A 7,215-nucleotide genomic window follows, 5' to 3' on the forward strand; every position below is an offset into this window, starting at 1 on the left:
TCATTCTTGCTCTCTCCATATGTATATGGAGCACATTTTTCCTTAGATTAATTCCTATTTATTTGATTTTTGGCACTAATATAAATGATATTGCATTATTGGTTTCATGTTGTGTTTATTACCAATGTACAGAAAGATTATTGAATCTTTTATATTAATTTCATTTTCACTACCTTTCTCTGATCATTAATTAGCTGAAGGAGTTTTGTTGTTGTACCTGTTGTTAGTTCCTTGTGATTTTCTGCATAAGACAATCGTGTTTTCTTTACAGGAAACTGAAGGCCGTTCTTTCCATCTGTGTATGTTTCTGTTTTCTTGGCCACCTTAATGAGCACCCAGGACTTCCACTGATGTGATAATTACAGTGCTGAGAAGGGACATCCTTGCTTTGTTGTTCTCAATCTTAGGAAAAAAAATCACATCACCTTTATCTTCAGAGAGCGTGATGTTAGCTCGTGTGGGATCGCTCTCCGACAGGTACGGCACAGGGAGAGAGGCCAGGACCAGCCCCTGTTCCTCTCTTAGGGGCTGAGCGGGATGGTGAGTGTCGGCGACTCAGAATCCAGAGACAGGTCACCAAACTTTAGTCAGGCTCAGGAAGTTACAATAGGCCTCGTCATATGTTATGCCACAATTATGAGGGTACCGGAGACCCAACAAGCTGGGGTCTTTTGTAGATGCTTATTATGTTGAAAACTTTCTCTCTATTCCAATTTTGTTTAGAATCATGAGTGGGTTACACTTTTGTTAAATGCGTTGCAGGGTCTATTGATACCATCATATGAGTTTTTTTCCTTCGTCTGATTGGTGTGATAAGTTGCATTAATCAATTTTAAATATATTAATTTTAAAATTGTATTATTGTTTGTGTGTGTGTGTGTGTGTGTGGTGCATGCATGTATGCACGTGCTTTTCTGGGTGTGCTTACCTGTGCAGGTGTGTGTGGAGGTTAAATCTTGACTTTGAGATGTCCTCCTCAATCACATCTCCACCTTATGTTTTAAGAAAAGGTCTCTTCACTGAACCTGGACCTGGCCATTTCAGCTAGACTAGCTGTCCATCTAGCATCCTGGATCTATCCTCTGCAGATCTGGAGTTGCAGATACTAGGCCCCATGCCTGTTTTTTTGTGGGGGTGCTGGAGAGCCCCACTCAGTGCCTCATGCTTGGGTACCAAGCACTTTTCCTACTAAGCAATCTCCCAAGCCCAAATTTGAATATTTTATCAGCCTTTCCTACCTGGAAAAATCCTGCTTTGTTGTGATGTACAATTTTAGATATATTGTTAGGAACTATTTGATATTGTTTTGCTGTGGATTTTTGAATTTACACTCAAGAGTGTCATCTGTTGTTTTCTACTGCCCTGGGCTTTTCTTTGGCTGAGATATATTATCTGACTTACATTGGGTTGGGGAGGAACTGGCAGGTGGCAGTATCTACCCTTCCTACTTGTGAGCATGGCACAGATCTGTTTACTGGAATCTTACTGGCCTCAGAGAACAAACCTGGCAATGATTGCTCTGAGTTTTCATTTTGGAACAAGTGGTAGAGTGCAGGCATCACTTGTGGTTTAAATGTTCAGTAGAATTCACTGGTGAAACCATTTGGGAGGGCCTGATGTTTTTTGAGTTGGAAAATCGTTACTTCTCCAACTTACGCAATAGATACAGACATACCCTGATTATCTCTTTTTCCTTATAAGAGTTTGGGAGAGTGTGTATTTCAACAAGTTGAATCTTTTTTTCTAAGTTTCCAAATTTGTGGGCTAAGAGTTCTTCATGCTGTTCTGTTATTTGTTGTGTCCACCGTGATCTTAGGGATGATCTACCTTTTGTTTCTGATAGTTGTAAACTGTTCCTTTGCTCTTTTCTTGTGATTAGTCTAACTGAAGATTTATTGGTTTTTTTGTTCTTTTTAAAGATGCAGCTTTGGTTTTCACTGAATTTTCTCTCTTGCTTTCCTATTTTCTGCTCTTCTTTCTTTTCTTCTGCCTGTTGTAGGTTTGTATGTAGCTTGAGTTGTTAATTTTAGATGGCTCTTATTTTCTAACATTTCTTATTATTACTTATTATCTGTTCATTTTCTTCTAAGCACTGTTTTTGCTTCAGCTAACAAGTTTTGGTACTTGGCTTTTTCGTTTTATTTAGTTTAAACTTTTTCAAAATTTTCTTGCAACATTCTGCCTGGCCCAAGCATTGTTAAGAACTGTGCAATTATTTAATCCTCAACTATTTGGGGGTTTTTTCCTCCCATTTTTATTTAATGAATTTGTAGTTTGATTATACTATGGTTGGGGAGCATACTTGATGTGGTTTTTCTTCTTTTAAATTTGTTTATAACGAAGAATGGGGTCATCTTGGTTAATATTGCATAAAAACTTAAGAATGCTCACTTAGTTTTCAGTTTTTATTGGATAAAATCTTCTGTAAATGTCAATTAGACCCAAATAAAATCCAGATGATCGATGAATTCTAGTATATCTAGCTCTAGTGACTTTTCTGCCTGATCTGTTAATTATGGACACACTGAAGGCTTTACCTAGTGTGTGGACTGATATCTATTCTCAGTCCTGGAAAACTCTCAACTCCTAATGCTTCATGTATCTGATCTGCCTTCTTTCGCTTTGATATCCTCACTGTGCACATACGGTTTTATTTGTCCTATAGTGCTCTGAAATATTCTATTCCATTTTCCTCATTTTCTTTTCTTTTTTTTAATATTGTATTTATTATTTTTTATGTGTATATGTGTATTGCCTGCATGTATGGAAGTACACCCATGTCATGCAATGCCTGCGGAGGTCAGAAGAGGCTGTCAGATCCCCTAGAACTGGAGTTTTGGACAGTTGCCAGCTGCCATGTGGGTGCTGGGATTTGAACCTGGGTCTTCTGCAAGAACAACCAGTATTCTTAACTGCTGAGCCATCTCTCCAGCCCTCCTCATTTTATTTTCTTTACACATTTCATTTTGGTAGATTCCTGTGCACCTATCTCTGTGCTTATGGGCTCTTTCCTTGGCTCTGTGCACTGTGCTGGTAAGCCCACGAATGACATGATTTGTTTTTGTCAGGGTGTTTTGATCTCTAGCATTTCCTTTTGGCTCTTTGCTAGTGTTCCCATAGCTTTGCTAACATTTTCTAGACTTTTTCAAAGCCCTTAAAATCTTACTTATAGCTATTTTAGGTTCTTAGTCTGATGATTCCAACACATTGGCCACATCTTTTATCAGTTTTTCTTGCTTGATTTTCACTTTCAGTCTATATTTTTCTTGACCTTTGGCATGCTTGTAATGTTTTGTTGAAATCAGGCATAAAAGTATTGGGAATTAGAAACTGGAACGAATTAGTCTTTAGAGTTAGTTTTTGTTTATCTGACTAAAAGGGATATGGAGTTTCTTTAGAAAGTCCTTTTTTAGGTGGAAATTTGATCACTGCTGTTCCTTTAGTACTATGCTCTGGTGTTCTGGACAGCAGCACTGTTGATGAGGTGGCAAAGCATGATCAAACCTCGGTCACCCAGTGAACCTGTGCCCTGGGCTGTGAGCTTCGCAGCTGATCTGCCCCCTTTCTGCTTTTGAGAAGGTGTGGAGATTTCTGTAACTGGATGTTTTCCATTCCCCGTGTAAGATGAGGTCCTACTAAAGCACTTTTCCTTTGGGACAGCAGAGAACCCGAGGTGTTGAGCATATTTGCTTGTTTGCTTGCTTGCTTTTGCCAAAATGGCAGCACTTTTTCTGAGTATATTTCACAATGACATTTTTCTCAGCCCCTACAAGAAACATGAGATAATATTTGCCCAATCTTCATCCTATAAACATGATAGAGGTCAAAGAAGTAAAATTTATGCAACTCTGGAGGCTTCTCACCCCCTTCAGTGGGAGATTAGCTCTTAAGCAATTTCTTATGTAAGACCCAGCAGTTTGCCAGCTGTAGTTTAATCTCCCCAACTGTGGTTCCTGGACCCTTGGCTTCTCCGTGTCCAGCACATCTAAGAACTGCTCCGTGTCCAGTGCATCAAAGAACTGCTAATCTTTCATTTGCTCCTCACTTTTTTTCCTCTGGGGAACAGGTGTGATGATCTCTAAGCTCCTTTCAGGTCAAAGTAAGGAAACTAGAAGTCATGGAACATCTTTCCATTTTATTTTCCTTTCCCATGTATTTTTTGGTGAGGTATCTGCAGATCTTTTGTGCATTTTTACCATGGGGTTTGTTGTTTCCTTACTGCTGAGTTTAAGAGCTTTTTGTAGGCTTTGAAAACAATTCCTTTATCAGAATGGGCCTCACAGATGTCCTCTTCTAACTGTGGCATTTTCTTTTAATGGTATCTTTCACTAAGCAGAAATTTTCAATAGCAATAAAGTTCATTTTATCCAATTTTCCTGCCATGGGTCTTGCTTTCTCTATTGTTTTTACAATCTCATCACAAGCTCTAGGTCTCATGTTGTCTTCTCTGTTGGCACATCTAGACTTCTCACAGATCATTAAATATACTCCAATAATCTTGAACTTTAAAAAGTTCATAAAAGTCTATAGACATCAGTACACTACAATTAATTTATGCATTTTTTCATAATCAGTAATTATGTGATTTCCATTTTTACAGTTACAAACTTGTAAAAAAGCTGATACAACATTATCATTCAAGTCTTCATTTAATTCCATAGCTAAGGGATTAATAAAATGTGTGGGTATTATTAAGGTTCTTACTCAGATTATTTACATTCCTGGAAAGCTTGTACCCTCACTGAAATATGAATCAATTATTCCTAAAAATACTCGACAGTTGCTGAGAAGACATTTGTCTTGTTAAAAGTTAAAACTAAGTTATAATAACGAAGGTCAGAATGGTGTTTTTTGTTGTGGGTACTGCTACAAAGGAGCCAGAACATTCTGTATTTTGATTTATTGATCTTCAGGCTATGGAATTAAGTAGGGATGGTAATGATGAGCTTACGCCAGCTTTTTCGTAAGGATTATTTGTAACAATCACTGTACTTTGAATGCTGGCTAAACGGTTATGCACATGTGTAAAATTCATGAAATTGTACACCTAAAATATCTGTATTTCATAATATGCAAATTATACTTTGATTAAAAAATAAATAGGAGGACCATGCCTACTGCACCTTAACTCCCACAACCTCATTCACCCTCCCAGCTTCCCCACTCCATCTCTCCTCCTGGTGTGGGCACTGGCTCATTACTTCTCTTGGCACCCCAGACTTCTGGACTATTCTCTTGGCCCAGACTCCCCACTGCTTCCTGATCCTTTGCACCCAGACCAACCCAATTCCTCCATCTAGTCCTCTGGAGCCCTCAGGGCCTGTTTCCTCCCCATCTTACCTTTTCATAATACCTGGACCAGCCTTCATTCTTGGCCAGCCCAACCCCCAACTTCCTGAGACCAGTGTCTTTCCTGGGTAAATTTGACCATGCCTACTGTGCTTTGACTCCCACAACCTCATTCACCCTCCCAGCTCCCCCACCCCATCTCTCCTCCTAGTGTGGGCACTGGTCCATTTCTTCTCTTGGCACCCCAGACCTCTGGACTACCCCTTGGCCCAGATGCCCCACTGCTTCCTGTCCTTTGCACCCAGACCAACCCAATTCCCTCAGTCTAGTCCTCTGGAGCCCTCAAAGCCTGTTCCCTCCCCCACCTTTCCTTCTGTACCTGAGACCAGCCTACATCCCTGGCTGTCCCACCCCCAACCTGGATTCCTGAGACCAGGAATCTGACTGTCTGAGAGTCCTGAATCCTACCTCTACCTAGCAGTCCTCCCAAATTGTGTTGTGCCTGCTGACCAGAGGGATCCAGACCTTAGGAGAAAGCCTGAGAGCAACTGATCCTCATCCGACTTGGGCCTCTGTGGGAACTCCTGAGCAACAGGATGAAAGCCATCTGGCTCCTTCAATATAAAATCAAAAGAGAGAGCCTGAAGCCTAGACCAATCAGCTCTTCATATCCAACAAGTAAACTACAAAGGCACATAAAGTTTAGAAGCAGAAGCAGATCTAAACTCAACAAAAGAATGCTTGACTCTCACACAAGAATTAGAAATTTCTTTCTTACAAAAGAAATCCACGTGTCAAAATCACATCACAGTGAAAAAATAATAACATGAAAAACTCAAATAATATATCCCCACCAAGTACCAACAGTCCTGTGCAGGAGTACAATGAGAACCCCCTAGAGATAACACAGGATATGGAATTCAAAAGAACAGTTATAAACATGATGAAAGAATTCAGTGAATTTAAAGAACACACAAACGAAGAAATCAAAGAACTGGAAGAAGATAGGGACAAACTTCTGAATGAATTCAGAAAAGAGATATATTGAAGTATGCTCAGGCTAAAATGAAGAAGGAAGTGAAACACTCAATAAATCAATTAGAAACAACAGGAGAAAGCCTCACCAATAGGATGAATGAAATGGAAAACAGAATATCAAGACTGGAAGTTAAAGTGGATAAATTAGACCACTCAAGCAAAGACTATGAAAAATTTAAGAAAACACAAGAACATGCAGGTATTGTGTGACTCCATAAAAAGACCAAACTTATGCATCATAGGCATAGAGGAAGTGGAAGAATCTCAGGATAATGGTATGGATCAGATCTTCAACAGGATTGTAGAAGAAAATTTCCCCAAATTAAAGTAAGACATACCCATACAAATACAAGAAGCACACAGTACACCAAACAGACAGGACCAGAAAAGAAGCTTTCCTCAGCACATCATAGTAAAAACACTAAACATACAAAACAGGAGAGAACACTGAAAGCTGTAAAAGAAAATCAACAAGTCACATATAAAGGAAAACCCATCAGAATTACAGCTGACCTTTCAGTGCAAACTATGAAAGCCAGAAGAGCCTGGATCAAAGTAGTCCCAGTTCTAAATGACCACAGATGCCACTCCAGATTACTTAAAAAAGCTAAAATGTCTGTTATAGTCAAAGGGGAAAGAAAAATCTTCCATGACATAAACAGGCTGAAAGAATTCATGTCCACAAAACCAGCCCTTCAGAGAGTTCTTGAAGCAATACAAAGAGCTGAAGAAAGGAATGACTATACCCAAGGGGTAACAGAAAGAAACTTAATGAAGGCATAACTGTGGAAATGCAGTTACACCGAGAAACCAAACAGAAATCAAAATACCATCTTTCATTAATAACTTTAAATATTAATGGACTGAACTCCCCAGTCAAAAGACACA

The sequence above is a fragment of the Nannospalax galili genome, unplaced genomic scaffold (genome assembly GCF_000622305.1).
Source record: "Nannospalax galili isolate Female #2095 unplaced genomic scaffold, S.galili_v1.0 scaffold363, whole genome shotgun sequence".
NCBI classification, from domain to species: Eukaryota; Metazoa; Chordata; class Mammalia; order Rodentia; family Spalacidae; genus Nannospalax; species Nannospalax galili.